This window comes from Lithobates pipiens, unplaced genomic scaffold, assembly GCF_037356315.1.
Source record: "Lithobates pipiens isolate NorthernLeopardFrog02 unplaced genomic scaffold, aLitPip1_a1.2 Scaffold_13, whole genome shotgun sequence".
Classification (NCBI taxonomy): Eukaryota; Metazoa; Chordata; class Amphibia; order Anura; family Ranidae; genus Lithobates; species Lithobates pipiens.
The window spans coordinates 33013085-33033727 of NW_027507718.1; the positions used below are offsets into that span (position 1 = coordinate 33013085).

General features: G+C 43.9%; 1 protein-coding gene across 1 annotated transcript in view; it reads right to left on the minus strand.

The window, feature by feature from the left end:
* The window catches only part of TJP2 (tight junction protein 2), a 165186-nt gene extending 145639 nt beyond the window's left edge, over positions 1 to 19547 (minus strand). The window contains exon 1 of the mRNA XM_077474973.1: positions 19323 to 19547. The gene's annotated coding sequence lies outside the window, so the exon portion shown is untranslated. The remainder of the gene's footprint in view (positions 1 to 19322) is intronic.
* Positions 19548 to 20643: the final 1096 nt, after the last annotated feature.

Here is a 20643-nt window from a genome sequence, read left to right on the forward strand (position 1 = left end):
TGCAATCTATACTAGCCCATTATGCTTTTACTTTGCAGGGAAAAAAAGAGGAAGTAAAATCCGTCATGGTTTACTTCCTCTATAAATTGCACATTTACCAGTTGTATCAGGAACTCCTTTAAAGCAAATCTCTCTCAATGGCTTTTATGAGGAAGGAAGGTTTATAGTGAAAGAAGCAAAATATTACCTTTCCCATATGGTCTGCTGCTAACATTTGATAGAATAGAACATTTGGTAAAGTCACTCTTTAACCACTTACAGACCGGACCATTTTGCTGGTCAAAGACCAGACCACTTTTTGCGATTTGGCACTGCATCGCTTTAACTGACAATTGCGCGGTCGTGCGACGTGGCTCTTAAACAAAATTGACGTCCTTTTTTTTCCCACAAATAGAGCTTTCTTTTGGTGGTATTTCATCACCTCTGTGGTTTTTATTTTTTGCGCTATAAACAAAAATAGAGCGACAATTTTGAAAAAAACGCATTATTTTTTACTTTTTGTTATAATAAATATCCCCCAAAAATATATAAAAAAACATTTTTTTCCCTCAGTTTAGGCCGATACATATTCTTCTACATATTTTTGGTTAAAAAAATCGCAATAAGCGATTATTGATTGGTTTGCGCAAAAGTTATAGCGTTTACAAAATAGGGATAGTTTTATGGCATTTTCATTAATAATTTTTTATTATTATTTTTTTTTTACTAGTAATGGCGGCGATCAGCGATTTTTATTGTGACTGTGACATTATAGCGGACACATCGGACATTTTTGACACATTTTTGGGACCATTGTCATTTATACAGTAATCATTGCTATATAAATGCAGTGATTCCTGTGTAAATGACACTGGCAGTGAAGGGGTTAAGCAGTGGGTGGCAGTGTAGGGGTTAAGTGTTCCTAGGGGTGTGTTACCAACTGTGGGGGGGGGTTGGGCTTTCATTTAGTGAACACTGATCTCTGCTCCAATCAAATGGAGCAGAGATCAGCGTCACTAGTTGCTAGGCAGAATGGAGAAATCCTGTTTACAACGGCACTTCTCCATTCAGCCGTCCCGTGAGACGATCGCGGGTATGCCCGCGGCGATCGAGTTTGCGGGTCCTGACTGGCGGCGCGCTCGCGATGGCAGGGCGGCATTGAAGATTGGACGTACCTGTATGCCAATATGTCTGCCCGTGCCATTCTGCCGACGTACATCGGCGTGCGCTGGTCGGGAACCGGTTAAAGTGGTTGTAAATCTTAGACATGAAATATGAACAAAGCACATCCCTCTATGGTGCATACTTGTCTCAATTAAGAGCATTAAGTGTAATTTCTGTCTGCTACTTTGTTCCTCTGCTATCAGCATGAATCACTTCTGACAAGTGTTCCTGACACTAAGAGAAAAAAAAGAATAAAACATTTTCTTGTGAAAAAAAAAAAAAGAGAAAAAAATGGTGACGGGGAGGGATCTCCAGCAGATTGACAGCCTCAGCTCTGTTCCTGTGAGCTGTGAAAGGGGCAGGGGGTGGTGTCCCTTCCCTCCAATCAGCTCTCAGAACTCTAGTCACTGAACTCTGCAGAGTGTAACTTCAACTCTCCAACCCCAGTTCTCTGGAAGCTCAGATAAACTGTATAATTTCTTCCCTTTGAACAGACGTAGAGAAGAGAAGACTACATATACAACGTATGTAGGAAGATTTGTTTCATCTTGGTGTATTACCTGAGGCCAGTCTCTTCACTGGGTTTATGTAAAAGTTTACAGCCACTTTAAGGGCCAGTTCACACCATAGAAACGCAGTCCGGATGCGTTCCAGGTGCTTTTCTGCATGCGTGTTTTTGATGCATTTTTGGTGCGTTTTTGATGCAGTCCAGTGCTTTTTTCAACCCCTCTTTTTTCTTAACCTTAAATAAGGACAAGTGTGTTGCAGTGCGCTTTTAGTGCATTTAGGTGCGTTCCGGTGCATTCTTGATGCGTTTTACAGCGTTCCAGTACAGTCCAGTGCAGAAAAAATGCAGCATGTTCTACTTTTTGCACTGGAACTGGAATGCACTGGAACTGACTGCACTGGTGTGAACTATGCCATTAAAAACCATATAACCTACTTTCCATGCGTTTTTGATGAAGAAAAAAAAAACGTACTGGACTGCATGTGGTGTGAACTGGCCCTAAGGCTACATTATGTGCCGGTGTTCTAGAAACACCTTAAGGCTAGGTTCACACTATTGCGATGCGGGAACGCCGCGAATCCGCGGCGTTTTCCCGCATCGCTCACCTCCCGCCGGCAGTTCACACTGCCCTATGCGGACGGCTGGGGGTGTCAATGTTATGTTAATGACACCCCCAGATCCGTCGGCATATCGCAGTGCGATCTGCCGACTCGCACAGGAATCGGATCGCATGGTGTGAACCCCCATGCGATCCGATTCCGTTGCGGACCCAAAAAAGGGTCCTGTGCGAGTTTGCTGCGGGACAGCTGCGAATTCAGCCATACTATCTGTATGGCTGAACTCGCAGTGCTACGGAGATCGGATGTGATTTGCTGTGCGAATCACATCCGGATCTCCCCCCGCAGCAGTGTGAACCCAGCCTAATACAAATATTTCAGTTATAGTTTATCCAAAGATCTTGTTCTAATTTGTAGGTCCAGGAAAACATCCCATCTTGGCCCTTCACACTGTTTTTCTTGAATTCTTCATGTGGGTGGCTTTGCAACAGTATTATGATTATTATGATTAAGACTTCAATGTTAAAAAGAAAAAAAGAAAGAAAAGCACACATTTGATCAGGATAAGGCAGCAAGGGAAGCAGAGAGGTCAAATGCTCTCTGGAACACTTTTGAGGACTGGCTCTGAGTTAAAGCGGAGTTCCACCCAAAAATGAAACTTCAGCTGATGGGATTCCCCCCCCCCCCTCCGGTGTCACATTTTGCACCTTTCAGGGGGGAGGGGTCTAATACAGGTATTTTTCTCCCACTTCTGGGCATAGATACCCGAACCACCCGCAGGCATCTATGCTACACCACTCCCCCCCCACCCACTGTATTCTGGGAGACACAGGTCCTAGAAAACAACAGGGACCAGTGGGATAGCACAAGTCACGCATGCGCAGTAGGGAACCAGGAAGTGAAGCCTGATTCCCTTATCGAGGATGACGGCGGCAACACCCAACAGCCGAGGGATAGATCGGCTTTGGGTGCCGACATCACGGGCACCCTGGACAGGTAAGTGTCCATATTTTAAAAGTCAGCAGCTGCAGTATTTGTAGCTGCTGACTTTAAAAAAAAAAAAAAAACAGTGGAACTCCGCTTTAAGCTGGCCTACACGGCAGGAAATCACTTGATTCCCCTAGACAAATCTCTCCTGCCAGCTATTTATTCTGACAGCTGGAAGCCGTGGCAGTATTCTGAAACGGTGCCTGCATATGATTGGATTTTCCCCATCGCATGACCAGTTAAATATAGGTCCCCTTTCAATGCTGCACATAGTTAGTAAAGAGTTCTATGGGCAATAAAGAGTTATGAGGTAATGCATTTAAAGCTATAGCACAATAAAAAAAGCAAATCAGCCCAAGGGACATTGCCTTCTAATAATGTGATGTGTCTCTCGTGCTGCTGTTTCCTAGATTCCTTGAAAAATGTTCATCCTCCAGGCCCCCTATTACCCCAACTACCGTAATCTTCTAGTATGGCGAGGGTTAATCGAACTGTGGGAGCTGTGACAGGCACTCACTAAAAGTACCCAATTGTGCCCCGCAACTCCTCCATTCATAGAAGCTGTAGTACAGCTTTTTTAAATGAAATATGATCTAAATTTGAACAGTATCGAATTTGTATAGTATATGGCAAGTCTAAAGCTTAGTACACACAATGAGATTATCGGATGAATGATTGTCCATTTTTTTTTTTGCATGCTAGTCTTCAGATCAGTGGCAATGTGTTTATTAAAGAGGAAGTAAACCCTTTCAAACCACTTTGACCTACAGGTAAGCCTAGATTAAGGCTTACCTGTAGGTCCAAGCAATATCTCCTAAACCTATATGGTTTAGGAGATGCGCGCAGGCGCACTAAATGCGGCAAGTCCAAGAATGGATTTGCCTAATTTGTCGACTCCCGTGCGCATGCGCGGGAGTGACGTCATCGCGGCTTCGCCGAATGGCAGCGGCGGAGCTGCGAGACGCAACTCCCGTGCGCATGCGCGGGAGTGACGTCATCGCGGCTTCGCCGCTGTCATTCGTCGGAGCTGCGAGACGCCACCAGCAAGATGGATGCGGCGGACTACAGGGGACAGCGGCGACTTCGCTGGCTCCTGTGTCAGGTAAGTGACACATAATGAGCTACTATGCGATGCATAGTAGTCCATTATGCTTTACCTTTGCAGGGAAAAAAAGAGGAAGTAAACCCATCAGGGTTTACTTCCTCTTTAAGGGCGCACGGGTGCCACCCACTCTCTGTAAAATTGATAGATTCATGCATTGCATGAATCTATACATGGGAGCTGTAGCCACCCCCTATTCAGGTGTCCGGACCCTTTTCGGATGCTGGGTGCCTGAATTACAGTGGGGGGGGGAGGGGGTTAAGCCCCTGATTAAAGCCATAGGCTCTAATAGGCTTCAAAAAGGGTGAACTGCACTCCACCGAGTCCACCGAGGTGTGTTAGCACTGAACTGCCTCTCCACCAATCAGGAGGCATGGATCTAATACCAGTCACCCTTATTGGCTGAAGGCAGAGGTGATCCCATTGGCTGCCTGGCAGAACAGGAAGAAGAGACGCAGAGAGGACACAGGAGCCATCACATGACCAGCGCTACCCGTCCCACAGCTCGCCGCCGTCACCCGCTGCCTGATCCGCCACTACAATGGGGTAAGTGCCAGGCAAACAGTGGGCAGGCGGGGGGGCACAGTGGCTCTATATTATGGGCACAGAGGCTGCATATGATGGGCACAGTTGGCTGTATATGATGAGCACAGTTGGCTGAATTTGCTGGGCACAGTTGGCTGAATTTGCTGGGCACAGTGGCTGCATATGACGGACACAGAGGTTGCATATGATGGTCACAGTGTCTGCATATGATGGGCACAGAGGCTGAATATGATGGGCACAGTTGGTTGGGCACAGTTGGCTGCCTTAGCTGGGCACAGAGGCTGCATATGATGGGCGCAGTTGGCTGCAAATGATGGGCATAGTGGCTGCATATGATGGGCACAGTTGGCTGCATTTGCTGGGCACAGTTGGTTGCATTTGCTGGGCACAGTTGACTGCATATGATGGGCACAGTTGGCTGCATATGATGGACAGAGTGGGCTGCATTTGCTGGACACAGTTTACTGCATATGATGGGCACAGTGGCTGCATATGATTGGCACAGTGGCTGCAATTGGTGTTTTTGTTTCAGTATTTTTCAGTTTGTTTGTGCACCCACAAATATTTTGAGAACCAGCCGCCACTGGCCCATCATATGCAGCCAACTGTGCCCATCATATGCAGCCCCTGTGCCCAGCAAATGCAGCCAACTGTGCCCATCATATGCAGCCAATTGTGCCCTTCATATGAAGCCTCTGTGCCTAGCAAATGCAGCCAACTGCCCATAATATGCAGCCACTATGCCCCCCCCGGCCGCCTGCTGTCTGCCCAGCACTTACCCCATCGTGGTGGTGGGTCAGGCAGCAGGTGACGGCGGCGAGCTGTGGGATGGGTAGCGCGGGTCAGGCGATGGCTACTGTGTCCTCCCTGCGTCTCTTCTTTCTATTCTGCTAGGCAGCCAATGGGATTGCCTCTGCCTTCAGCCAATCAGGTGACCGTTATTAGATCTGCGCCTCCTGATTGGCGGAGAGGCAGTTCATTTGCTTTGCTAACACACCTGGGTGGATTTCTAGCGCAATGCTCTGCGCTCGCAGTTCACCTTTTTTGAAGCCTATTAGAGTCTATAATTCAAGTTGTAAATCAGGCGCCCAGCGTCTGAAAGGGGCCAGCCACCTGAAAAGGGGCTGGCTACAGTAGCCATGGATAGATTCATGCAATGCATGAATCTATCCATTTTACATAGAGGGGAACTGCCCATGCGTCCTTAATGGACGCACCACTGATGTGACGGTACAGTTGGCTGCATTTTCTGGGGACAGTTGGCTGCATATTATGGGCACAGTGGCTGCATATGATGGGCACAGTTGGTTGCATTTGCTGGGCATAGTTGGCTGCATATGATGGGCACAGTTGGCTGCATATTATGAGCACAGTTGGCTGCATATGATGGGTGCAGTTGGCTGTATATGATGGGCACAGTGGCTGCAATTGATGCCTTTGTTTCAGTATTTTTCAGAATTTTTCAGTTCGTTTGTGCCCCGCCCCTCAAAAAAAAAATTTGAGCACCAGCCGCCACTGCTCCAGATCGAAACTAAAGAGGTTACTAAAGTTACAAAAATCTCTCACTGATGATATGGATACCGAGAAGTGAGCTTTGTGTGCTGGGGGCACATGTTATTGTTAGCGTGGATACCGAGGAGTGAACTATGTCTGTTGGAATGTTGGAATGTAAATCTCACAGATTTCATTGGTGACATACATTAGACACTTAATTATCTGTTTGGTGACAGGGATTATTGGCATTGAGTTGCGTGTCCTGGAGTGCAGAACTTACTCATGACATACATATTAGAAAGTGAGTTTTGTATGTCATAAGCACCACTAGACCCCCAGCAATGAGAACACGTCCCAGATCTCCTGTGAGGTGCCCTGGGTTTTAGTGAGACCTAAAAAAGAAAATTGACTGTCAGAGTGACTTTCACTGTTCAATGCAGGCAGTGCTGAGCAAAATATCCAACCCAACACTGTCTGTATAGTTCTAGGCTGATGTCACACAGGAGAGACCAGGAAGCATACTGACCACCAATGGGGAGGACACACTGACCAATGGGGTTGTGGTCAAGGACCACAGGAGGGGATAGCACACTGATCACCAAAGGGTGGGGGGGCACACTGACCACGTGGGGGGCACACTAACCATCAGAACTTTTAGAGCATGCCCCACTGCCCACCAACCTTTCAGAGAGCAAAAACCACTGACCTCCAACATCCAAATGTGAACACATCACTGGTCAATGTAAGGGGGGAACTTATTCCTGCCCCGAGATATGCATATTTAATTTACATTGCTTTAGCTGGATCAATGTAGCACACCCCTAGCATAGGATGCTAGGTAAATATAGTTTTTAGCTCCTTCTGTGATCAAGGGACCAGTAACTGTTTGGTCTGGTCTGTTCAGGGTTTCACATGCTGGGAGTTTGATTACGTTCCCCTGACTGTAGAAGAACTAGAACTTAGGAAGGAAGAATTCAAATAACCAGCCTGAATATTGATCAGAGCCTAGCCAATCCCTGGGAAGGTGCTTTCAAATAGTGGCTGGGTAGCTGATAAATAGTCTAAAGCCCTGGAGAGATTGTCTTTCCCCAGAGAGGAGAGTTCCCAGCCTCATGGGGGTATTGCCCCTGAGGCAGATTCTGGACTGTGTGGATGTTCTGTTAAAGCCTCAACTATGGCAGAGTCAGGACCTAGATGTAATCTGGGACTGACTTCAAGACTTGATCAAAGGGATCTGGTCTAAAGAAGTGTAGCGCTCACCACAATTAGGTGGGTGCTAAATAGATTTAGATAAGGTAAGTGTTAGATAAATTTAACCAGGGCCTTACACTTTTAGGCCTGGTTGTTTGTTTTGGGAGAGAGGAGTGACAGAGTAGAGGAGGGTGTGGCCACCTACACTCTGACCCAGAAAGATTCCCTTTTACCTTCCATTGGAAAAGTTCTGGAAGGGAGGCGGACTTGGGACTGGGGTGCAAGCAGCTTGCATAGAGAGCCCTGGACCAATCATTAAATTGCATTGGCAGGGCAGGACTCACATATAAGCTGGGAGTCACATGCTTCCAGGAGGTGGGAGGAATCGGAAGCAGAGAAGGAGGATGTAGCGAACATGGAGCAGGCTTGCAGGCCTGGGGGTTCAGAGACCCCAGTGTTGGATAGCAGGAGTGGGCTTGAAGGCCTGAGGATTTAGACACCTCAGTGCTGGATGGTCCTAGCAGCCACAATGTAGTCTGGAAAGGTGGATTGAGCATCCCAGCCTGGGATGTACCCGACCATGTGGAGGAAGAAGTAACTGAAAAGAGAACGGAGTAAACTGGGATCGACCTTCTGTGGCAATCGTGGACTGTAGATGGGAGAGAGCAAAGGGAGTGCAAGCCAGCAGTGCTTATCCGTCAAGGACACTTACCTGAACTGATGCCGGGAGGATTTCAGGAGTCAAGATAGGCAGGTGATGCCCGGGGATTCTAACAGCCACAAACCGCAATGTCTTTTAGAGGGGCATTGGTCAGTTCACTACAGGAAACGACATGGGGGACAGAAATAGGAACCAGAGTGTTAGAGGCAACTCATATTCCCTAACCGCTATTTAACATCCTTCAAGCAAGTAATAAAAGTTTTCTAAAGTTATCATGGACTGTCTGCGCTGTTTATGGAATTTGTGCAGGGGTGGAACAGGGGAGCAAATTAACAGAAAGGTATGAACACACCCAGCAGCTCCCAAGGGAGTAGTGCGCTACAGAAGGATTGTCTCACTCAGTGGATTGTGTCCAGAGGAAGCTGGGAGGAGGCAGCCGTCCTGGGCACTTGTGAGTAATGACCCTGAATTGATTCCTGGTGACTGTGTGCTTTTGGGATATAAGTGCTAGAGGTAGCTTGGACTGAGACAGCTCTCATAGGGCCTTGGATATTACCCATTCTCTGTCCTCAGCAGTGCCCTGGGCTGAAGCTTAGAGAAGAGTGCCCTCCTGTACTGTGCAGTGTTTCTGAGATCGCACTGGATACCAATGGCTGTGCAGTGGTGCAGGATAACCAGATGCCAAAGAGACTTGGCCTCATGGTCCCCAGCTATGAGGCCTTAGACTGTCCAATATTCACAGTTGCTTAAAGTGGTAGTATACATGCACAACATTTTTTATTTAAAAAAAAAAAAAACGCATGCTAGCTCAATATGAAATACTTACCTTAGAGCGAAGCATCGGCATCTGATCCCGATCCATGCAGAGGGAGCTGACATGTTCCCTCTGTATTTGTTCCAGGTTCGCAGCTCCGGCACTGTGAGTGGCTGGAGTCGCGATTACATCACTCCCGTGCATGTGCACGGGAATCTTCGTCCCGGTAGGGGCTGATGTCAGGTTTAGGAGATATTCATTTTACCTACAGGTAAACTTTATTATAGGCTTTTTGTAAAAATACAAAAAAAATAATATTTGTAAAAATACAAAAAAAGGGGATACAACCACTTTGAGGAGAAGACTGTCCCCTCACAGGCAATTGCTAACAGTTTTGCAAAGTCCCATACCCTAATTCCTCCTAATTTGTTCCGCAATAAATTGGAAAAAGACATCCCCTACAATGAAACATTAAAGTGTTTTTTTTTTATACTTTAAAATAACAAACATGTCATACTTACCTGCTCTGTGCAACGGTATTGCACAGAGCAGCCCTGATCCTTATCTTCTGGGGGCAGGCTCCCAAGCCGCCTTGTCTACATCCATTGACACAGACAAGGGAGTTCGGCCCCACCTCCCTCACTCCTACCTCACAGATTTTGATTAACAGCAGCAGGAGCCAATGGCTCCCTTACTATCAATCTGAGCAGTGAGGAGGGACAGAGTTGATAGAGCCACTGCTCTCATGCACATTGCTGGATCGAGATCAGGCTCAGGTAAGTATAAGGGGGGCTGGGGGGGGGGGGGGGTGACACATGCAGCACAGAAGGTTTTTTACCTTAATGCATACAATGCAGACTTTACAACCACTTTAATTATTGTAGCCGCCTAGCCGGAGTGAGTGGCCTGTTGCTTGGGTGGCTGATGGCCTCTATACTGTTTGGGGGAAAATTAGTTAAAATTAGTGACCCTTGGGGTAGAGCTAAAAATGTAAGTATGAAAAAAGATCATACCTGGAGATCAGCTTTAATACAATGTAGTGTAATTTAAAGTCGTTGTACACCCTGTACCACCACTTTTACCTACATCTAAGCCTATATTAAGGCTTACCTGTATGTGCTGGAAATTTCTCCTAAACCTCCATGGTTTAGGAGATATTTACAAAAAAAGCCAATGACTACGGTGCTTGCGCCGATGTCCACCGCGCATACGCACTTTGGAAAGGGCAGATCGTGCTGTTTCTAAAAGGGGTCATGCCATGACTGGCGGCTCCCGCATGCACACATGACACCTGCCAGTAATAGAACCGGAGTTCGTGGCCCCAGAAGGAAGAGGGGTGAAGATGGACGCTCGCTGCTAGTGGGGACAGCGGTGACCTCACAGGCTTCAGTTTCAGGTAAGTGACAGATAATGGGCTACTGTGCGGTGCATAGTAGTCCATTATGCTTTGCCTTTGCAGGGAAATAAAGAGGAAGTAAAACCCACCAGGGTTTACTTCCTCTTTAATACATTGAGGGATCGGTTTAGGCCCCACAAAGTGAATCGAACAATTATTTTCTTTGGTAAAATCCCTATAGCAACAAAAAAAGTAAGGTTATAATAAGAACATGTCATAAAGGAGCACCTGCGGCTTAGTGAACTGACATCTTAAAGCTTTATTTTTTCCCAGTCTTTTCAATTCAGAAAGTAAATGGTAATTTACCTGTTTTTGTTGAAACGTGTCATGTTTCTCCCTGCATAGGCATTTCATTTTTTCACAAAAAAAAAAAAAATCAACAAATCTACGTTTTGCAGGTGTGTGTAAATGTGTAGTTGAGAAGATACTGGCACGTGTGTGTGTTGTTGTTGAAGAGGTACTAACACACTGATGCCACAGGGATAGAAACCTGGGAGCTAAGTAATGGTGGGTACACACGAATAGAATTCAATTAAAAAAACGATTGATTTCAGAACATTGTATTGATCTTGTAATGGTTAGTGTGGTAAAATCATTATTTGTTTTCAACAGTAATGATGAGAAAACTTGAAGAAGCAGAATGGGAATTTTTTCTCGAACAATAGAAATGCTAACTATGAGTGTGGTTTTTATTCAGGAAAAAAATGTATGGGATTACATTGAAATAACGGGTCTAGATTAAATTTTAAGGGTTTTCAAATGAAATTCGTTGAATCAAGGATGGCAAGAAAAATACTCTGACAAATGATTTTCATATGAACGTTCAAAGAAAATTCTACTTTATACCCATTTTACAGTGGTAAACTTGACCCCCCCCCCCCATGTTGTTGTTTTTTCCCCTTATCTGTAGTGCTGTGTTCTCATCAAACCCACACAGCGAAGCCAGCATTGTCCTGCTGTGATTTGCTGTTTGAGTGACATACACAGGGTCCCGTGCCGCCATCTTTGTCCTATTTATCTGGCTGCCACTTCCGGGTGGAGTTAGTCAGCTTCCGATAACATGCTGGGCCCAACCTGATTATGCAGCCTCCAGGGAGATGTTATGTAAAGATAAGATACATGTCATGCTGGCCTAAGTTAGAATAGTGGTGAGGAGCGGTGCCAAAGGTAAAGACAGGAAAAAAAAAGGGGGGTAAATATTTAGACAAGAATAATTTCCTTTTTTCCTTTTGGGAGCTAATTCTACTTTAATGGCTCGTTTACATCAAATGCAGTTGAATTCATTTTTATTTACAGTACAAATGCATATGCAAGAAAAATTTATGTAGTGCTTTCATGTACGTTTAAAAAGAAAACTGTACAGCATGCTATATTTTTTTGCACGTGAATTCAAAGAACATAAACACACACAAAAATGTAAAAAACAAAAGCCTAGCAAACGAACCTCAAATGCAACAAAAGTTAACTGTAAATGAGATGCAAAAGCATTACCCAAATGCATGTAACCGCACATGTGGAACTGCACACTGAATAATAGGATTTCTGTGTAAATGGGCCCTAAGACTCATATAAGATGGGTGACCCTGCCACGAATGATCCTGGCATTGGTGATTTGTTGAAATCGCCATAAACAGGATCGCTAAGAGGCTGTCTGTCCTTAGGGAATTCCTCCCTCCTGCATTGGTCCGGCCAGCAACAGAATGACATCTCATTATGTACTTGTCTAAGCCCTTGTACACACGGTCGGACATTCCGACCGAAAATGTCCAATCGGACCATGTTGTCAGATAATCCGACTGTGTGTGGGCTCCATCGGACCGTTTCCGTCAGAATATCCGGTGGACAAAGTTTTAGAGCTGGGCTATAAAACTTTCCGTCAACATGATCCGATCGGACTTTGTCCGATTGTGTGTAGAGAATTCCGATTGGACAAAGTGCCACGCATGCTCAGATCAAATTCCTAGACCAAAGCTATTGGCTACTAGCCTGAACGTAGTCCCGTCGTAACGAAATAACGTCATCACGTTCTGCACGATCGGATTTTCCGACAACTTTGTTTGTATGCAACACAAGTTTCGGACAAAATCCGTCTGACAAAATCCAACCGTGGAATGTCCGACTGTGTGTACAAGGGCTTAGAGGAATTTAAAAACACAGATATTTTACCTATATGTGTTGCCAAAATAATCATTGGACCATTATCACTTAAGGGAGAATTCCAGGCTAAACTAGTCCCCCCCCCCCCCCCCCACACTCCTAACACCTATATTGACTAACCTATATAAGAAAGATCTCTATACTTACGTATTTTTAGGTCCAGTCATATGACAAGGATCCCCTGTGTCAGCCAACGGTGGCTGCAGGGTAAAAGAAGGGAGAGCCAGCAATGGATGAGCCATAGTAGCCTATGGTGATGTCCCAGGCATTCCCAACCATTCACAATCACTCTCTCCTCTACCGTGTGGCCGTCACTTGCTGGCACAGGGAATCACGTGACTGGACCAGAGCGGGCAGAAAATAGGTAAGTATATAGAGATCTTTCTTACACAGGTTAATCAGCACATGTGTTAGGAGAGGGGAGGGAGCATTTGTAGGACTTTAAGTGTTACTAAACCCACAAGAGTAAAATCAGTCTGTACATGCAGTAAAGCATGCTTGTTATACTCACTGTGTAAACCTAAAGGGTTAGGCTTCATGTACATGGGTCGTTTTCACAACCTCTCCTGAACAATCAATTTAACTTGACAGGTAGTAACCAATGCTCAAAACGTCTGTTTTGCCGTGTTTAAAAGCGTTTTTTAAAAATAATTTTTTTGTAAATAGCCAAAAATGAAAAAACGACTGTAAACGAAACACGGCTAAATGTGAGTTACCACGTTTACAAGCTGTTAAAGGCATTTGGTGTTTCAAATGCCTTTGAACATTTGTCCTGAATGCATTTTTTTTGCATTCCAAAAATTGCTTCTAAACTCAACTGCCTAGAAATGACTATAAAGGACCCTGTGTAAATGTACTGATAAGATAACATTGGATAAGTTCAGGGGCAGTTGAAAAAAAACAGCCAACTGCTCCTAAACATCCGTTTACATGAGGCCTTAATCCTCTGCAGTGTGTAAAAAAGGGTGTTTGAGACTGTCTTCTCTGATTCTTCCCTTCTTTCACTGTCCCCAATCCATCTCCTGAAAGTACAGAGCCTTTAGAATCACTCTGCACATGCTCAGTTTGGTGTGTATTGCTAGAGAGTTTTTTTTCTTGGGAGAGTGCATGTAATTAGCACAGGACCAATCTTCACAGTCCAGACAGATGGTTAGGGGTCCTGCAACCTAATTGGACAGTCAGAGGAGAATGAAAACTCCCCCTACAAGCTTCGAACTGATAGAAGTCACAAGACTGCTATATACTGCAGTTAATTTTTCATAAAATAATTGCATTTCCATGTTCTGTGTACTGTGGCAGACCAGATATAGTGAATGCAGGGTTCTTATTTTAATAACACAGGAATTATACTTATTAGGAGTGAAATTGAAACCCAGTTGAAATGGCATAGCACCTGAAAGTCAGAACCAGTTTTATGTAACGTCTTCATATTTTTTACGCTAACAAATGCTATAAATCTCTGAAACATTACCCAACCCGTAAACTTAAAAAGGTTCTAAATTCTAAAAAGTTTGAAAAGTTTTTAAATACCCTAGGAGTAAGGAAGACATAACCTTATTAAGACACCCAGTCCAAATATTTGCGGACATCTCCCAACAAACCATCCAGAAGAGACGTGCACTGAAGCCACTATTGTTGCAATTAATTAATTGTCACATAAAATATCGATGGTCTTTTCCCTTCCACCTCTCATTTGCCTACAAGGGTAAGATGCACTCATTTAACAATTTCCGAGATGGAGAGGAAATTCTGCTAGACCTAGGACTGATCACTCAAGAACGTTCATCCCCCTCTCCCCGGCAAGCAAGGGAATGACCAATTTCACCTATATGGTCCCAGCAAGGCCGCTCCTCATCCAAGTGGTCCAACCCAGCCATGGGAGCATACGGACAAAGCTGAACTGAATTCCGATCTTCTGACCCAGAGTTGAGGCGTTGCCTGCCAAAACCCAGATCTGATGGAAGCCTAGTGAAATTCCTCCCTGATGATGGACACATTGTTCCTCCTTGACTTAAAAGGTTTTTTTTTTGTCCCCCCCCCCCCCCCTTTATTTGGCTGGATAGCAGTTGTCTACTGTATTTACTAAACGTGCCTGGTTATACTTTAGTTGAGGTTTTGTATCCCGGATACTGACATGGTCATAAAAGATAAAGAAGGGAGGTACAGTATGTTATGGTGGTTGGGAAAATCAACAAACAGGTCATTACTTTAGTCTCCTATTTTGCCCCGAACGGGGGACAGGTAAAGTTCTTTGAAACCATGCTAGTGACACTAATCCTACATGCAAAAGGTCAGACCACAATGGTGGAGACAGTAATGTACCCTTGGACCAAACCTTTGGATACAGTGCCTTGCGAAAGTATTTGGCCCCCTTGAACTTTTCAACCTTTTGCCACATTTCAGGCTTCAAACATAAAGATATAACATTTTTATTTTTTGTGAAGAATCACCAACAAGTGGGACACAATTGTAAAGTGGAACGAAATCTATTGGATTTTTTAAACTTTTTTAACTAATAAAAAAATAAAAAGTGGGGCGTACAAAATTATTCGGCCCCCTTGCGCCAATACTTTGTAGAGCCACCTTTTTGCTGCAATTACAGCTGCAAGTCTCTTGGGGTATGTCTCTATCAGTTTTGCACATCGAGAAACTGAAATTCTTGCCTATTCTTCCTTGCAAAACAGCTCGAGCCCAGTGAGGTTGGATGGAGAGCGTTTGCGAATAGCAGTTTTCAGCTCCTTCCACAGATTCTCGATTGGATTCAGGTCTGGACTTTGACTTGACCATTCTAACACCTGGATACGTTTATTTGTGAACCATTCCTTTGTAGATTTTGCTGTATGTTTGGGATCATTGTCTTGTTGGAAGATAAATCTCTGTCCCAGTTTCAGGTCTTTTGAAGACTCCAACAGGTTTTCATCCAGAATGGTCCTGTATTTGGCTGCATCCATCTTCCCCTCAATTTTAACCATCTTCCCTGTCCCTGCTGAAGAAAAGCAGGCCCAAACCATAATGGTGCCACCACCATGTTTGACAGTGGGGATGGTGTGTTGAGGGTGATGAGCTGTGTTGCTTTTACGCCAAACATATCGTTTTGCATTGTGGGCAAAAAGTTCGATTTTGGTTTCATCTGACCAGAGCACCTTCTTTTTTTTTATTTTATTTTTTTGGTGTGTCTCCCAGGTGGCTTGTGGCAAACTTTAGACGATACTTTTTATGGATATCTTTGAGAAATGGCTTTCTTCTTGCCACTCTTCAATAAAGGCCAGATTTGTGCAGTGTATGACTGATTGTTGTCCTATGGACAGACTCTCCCACCTCAGCTGTAGTTCTCTGCAGTTCATCCAGAGTGATCATGGGCCTCTTGGCTGCATCTCTGATCAGTCTTCTCCTTGTCTGAGCTGAAAGTTTAGAGGGATGGCCAGGTCTTGGTAGATTTGCAGTGGTCTGATACTCCTTCCATTAGAAAATGATCGCTTGCACAGTGCTCCTTGGGATGTTTAAAGCTTGGGAAATCTTTTTGTATCCAAATCCGGCTTTAAACTTCTCCACAACAGTATTACGGACCTGCCTGGTGTGTTCCTTGGTCTTCATGATGCTCTCTGCGCTTTCAACAGAACCCTGAGACTATCACAGAGCAGGTGCATTTATACAGAGACTTGATTACACACAGGTGGATTCTATTTATCACCAGCATTCATTTAGGACAACATTAGATCATTCAGAGATCCTCACTGAACTTCTGGAGTGTTTGCTGCACTGAAAGTAAAGGGGCCGAATAATTTTGCACGCACCACTTTTCAGTTTTTTATTTGCTAAAAAAGTTTAAAATACCCAATAGATTTCGTTCCACTTCACAATTGTGTCCCACTTGTTGGTGATTCTTCACAAAAAATTAAAATTTTATATCTTTATGTTTGAAGCCTGAAATGTGGCAAAAGGTTGAAAAGTTCAAGGGGGCCGAATACTTTCGCAAGGCACTGTAGGTCTAATACATAAAAAACAGTTTTGAAACAGGGCTGTAAACTGGCTAGGCTGTTACACTCTTACAACCTAATAGATCTCCACCCAACCACTAGGGATTATACACACTATTCTCAAGTACATAAAACCTACTACCATCAATAAAATCAGCCAAAATAATGACCACGGTGTGGTCTGATCATTCCCTGGTGCAAATCTGCTTATCAGACTTGGGGACAGAATCAAAGCCTATGATATGGCGCCTTAACGCTTGCGTACTTAATGATCCTATTATATTCACCGAAATTGAAAAGGCCATAGGCCAATACTTTACTGAAAACTGGGCAACTGATATGACCCAGAGCATCAACTGGGCAGCGCACAAAGCCACAATTTGCAGCCAGTTGATCCAACTAGCTTCACTGAATGCTTTCCCCACAACTCTAGCTGACAAGTATTTTAGAGATATACCTTTACCTAAGCTGGCAAATGATCATATTGAGCTGTTGGAGGGAGATTTTAAGGAGGGTGAAATCAAAGCAGCTATCAAGGGTCTACACCCCTCAAAGGCACCCAGTTCTGATGCATTCTCGGGCCATTATTACAAGAAGTTTTCGGAGTTGTTGGTGCCCCACCTATGCTCTTTTTTCAATGACCTGAAGGCTCGGCTTTAGCTACACATGAAAATGCAGCCTTTATCCATGTCATCCCTAAACCTGGGAAGGACCACAGCGACTGTTCCAACTTTCGCCCAATTTCCTTAATTAAAGTAGATCTTAAATTGATGGCAAACCGAATGAATACCTTCCTATCCAGTTACATCCATCTGGACCAGGTGAGGTTGGTACAATCGTGGACCCAGGGAGGGCATGCTGTTATCATTAGACTTTTGTAAGGCCTTTGACTCCCTGTCATTGGATTACCTATTTTATGCATTGAAAGGCTACAGGTTTGGTCCAAAATTTTTGGGGGTGTTACAGACTCTTTATAGCTTACCCACGGCAAGAATCCAGTTCAAGGGATACACCTCACTTAAAATTGATATTCATAGAGGAACTCAGCAAGGATGCCCCCTATCTCCCATTCTATTTTTATGGTCTCTGAAACCCTTGGCTATTAACATTAGGAGTCACCCTGACATAAAGGGTATACATTGTGGAGAGCTCGAGCACAAGTGTGCTATGTTTACTGACGACATCCTCATGCTCCTCCATCCCCGGTCATGTCAATGCCAAGCCTATACCAAATATTGCGCTACTTCACCATGATCTGGGGGCTTTCCATCAACCATTCGAAATGAGTTGCTCTTAACCTCTCACTGGACATGGACACAGTAGCACAACTGCAAAAATAATTTCCATTTGAATGACGAAAGCCCCCCCATATTTAGGAATCTTCCTAACCCCCACTCTAGATTAATTATATCATGCAAACTATCCCCCTCTATACAAGATGGTGGCTGATGTTAATGTTAATTTGGTTGTGTTATCATTTTATCCTTCTCGGAATTGGAATAATACGATAACAGATGTGCAGGCCGGAAGAAAATAATTTACTTTTCTGGAAAAGTCATGCTGTATAATTATACTGAGCTATGGTAAACAGTTTAAGCCTAAATTTCAAAATTGTTTTGCAACTCTCAATAAAAACCATCGAAACAGAAAAGTTTTTAAATACCCAATCATTGTTTGTAAACACTTGTTTGCCTGTAGTAATTAGTTGTGGCATTAGTAAGTAGATGGCACACAGGTGAAAAGCTTTATCTGTGTTCTCTCCAGACTTCCTGATTCTAGAATTTTTAATATTGTGGTTGATCGGAATTTTCCTGATTAAAGTGATTGTAAAGTCATGTTTTTTTTAAACAAATATGTTATACTTACCTCCTCTGTGCAGTTGGTTTTACACAGAACAGCCTGGATCCTCCTCTTCTGGGGTCCCTCTTTGTTGTTCTTGGCCCCTCCCTCCTATTGAGTGCCACCACAGCCAGCAGCTTTCTATAGGGGCACATGAGCTGAGTCACAGCTCCATGTGTCCATTCAGACACCAAGCCCCAGCCTGACACCGCCTTTCTACCATGATTGGCTGGCTGGCTGACTTTGAGTGACAGCCACAGGAGCCAATGGCGCCACTGCTGTGTCTCAGCCAATCAGGAGGCGTGTCCCCTACAGCTAAGATAATCGTGGACATCGCTGGAGAGAGTTGGGGCTCAGGTAAGTAATTAGGGGGTGCTGGGGAGGCTGCTACACACAAAGGTTTTTTTTATCTTAAAGCATAGAATGCATTAAGATAAAAAAAAAAACCTTCTGCTTTTACAACTCCTTTAAATTTATTTTCAGAAAGTGAAATTTTAAACACGCATTGCTGTCATTAAACTGAACTTAACGTGCATGCTTATTATTTTGATTCTAAAGGACAAGCTTTAGGTTCAAATCCTGTTGTGAATATCAGTGAGCTTAGCAGAGGATTCTTGTACGGCTGCATGCTGGGACTTGCTTAGTTATGTGGATAGACCAGTTGACTTCTGAATTTGGCTTACAAATGGCATATTAGCCTTCTTTTCCTGTGTAAATATCAGTAGCAGCTGAGATCAAGACGTTCTCAGTTACATTTCAGTAAAAAAGAGTCAATGTGTGAAGACAATTATTATGGAGACTTTCACTTTCTTTGTCTGACATTGTGTCAATGACACCGTTCCAAATTTCATAATCACATTCAAACTACAGTGAGATAGAAAAATTAAGCAAAAGGTAGGAACATAAGCTTAAAATCCCAGCCGTCCTCTTACTGCGTCTACAAACAACCCTACAATACAGTTTGGACTGTGTGCTGTAACCTGAAGCCATGTTGACAGGTTTGCACTCACCTGGCAGTTCCTGAAAGTGCAAGATTTGTGATGACAAGCGAAAGAACCGATCCAGCGTATTATGTGTGACCAGCAAATAATCCTGACATCTTTTCCAGAGATTCCTTTTTCTTTTGTAAAAGATTCCTTAGGGAGAATGGAGAATTTTAAGGTTGGGCTGGAAAGGGTGTGTGCCGCCTTGGAGCAGCCAGGGTGGAGAATGAAAGGCAGGAAGCTTCCTGTTTGCAGAACAGTGTATGGGAGTCAGTATAGTATGTGTGCTAAGGGGAGGTGTTTATGGGTCATAGGTATCACTCTTCTCACTCTCAGGGAACTTCATAATAAAAGACCGAGACAAACTGCTTTTCTACTATTAGCTCTACTCATAGGAATTACTCATTATTTACATGGAAAATAAAAATAATTCATGAAACTTTGTATTTGCTAGAGAATAAAAAGCCATATTTTGAAACACTGAACACAATTATTGTTGTATATAACTGTGCATAGTGAGCATTTTTTAAAATGGTTATTTTGTGAGCTGATGTCATAACTTACAGCATCCTGTCAAATCATGCTTTGAAACTAGTAGGGATGATTCCCTAGTCTGGTATAAAGGTGGACCTTTTATAGTAACATCTTTAAAAATAATGTGCATAGGATTATAGCAGCCTTTCTCAACCTTTTCAATGCAGAGGAACCCTTGACATAGTTCCCCGGTTTCAGGGAACCCCTGCTAAAAAATCTGCTAGAAATCTACAACTCATGATACATTAGTGTGAGGGTTAGTTGGAAAAATGGTCCTTACACTTGTGGTCATTGGGAAGAATTACCTCTTTACAGCTAAAAATATCAATGGTGTCAGTGGGAAGTTATCTGAGAGGCAGACATTGCCCAATGCTGAAGGAACCCCTAGCAACCTCTGGAGGAACCCTAGGTTGAGAATCACTAGATTATAGACTGAAGGTGCAACTTTTTACAAGGAACTGTTCTTATTGATATCCCTTCTAAAATCAATAAGGCCCAGCAAACTAGAGAGCTTAGTGAAAACATCTGCTGTTAGACATTGGCAATTGCCATAGCTACCATCTCTAGCAAAATGGGTTACGGAATTTGATTCCATCATGCATCTCAAACATCTAGTTATCAAAGAATATATGATCATTTAGCTCATCATACCTTTACCTGGGCCACATGGACAGTGTTTTGGCATTCCCAAATTCTGAGATTCACTAGCCGATTAATATAGCCATTATTACTAACTGGAGGTGACAAGGATGGGGAGAGATCACTACCTCCCAAGTAGTGAAAAGAAAAATACAAAAAAGCGGGCGCACCGGCC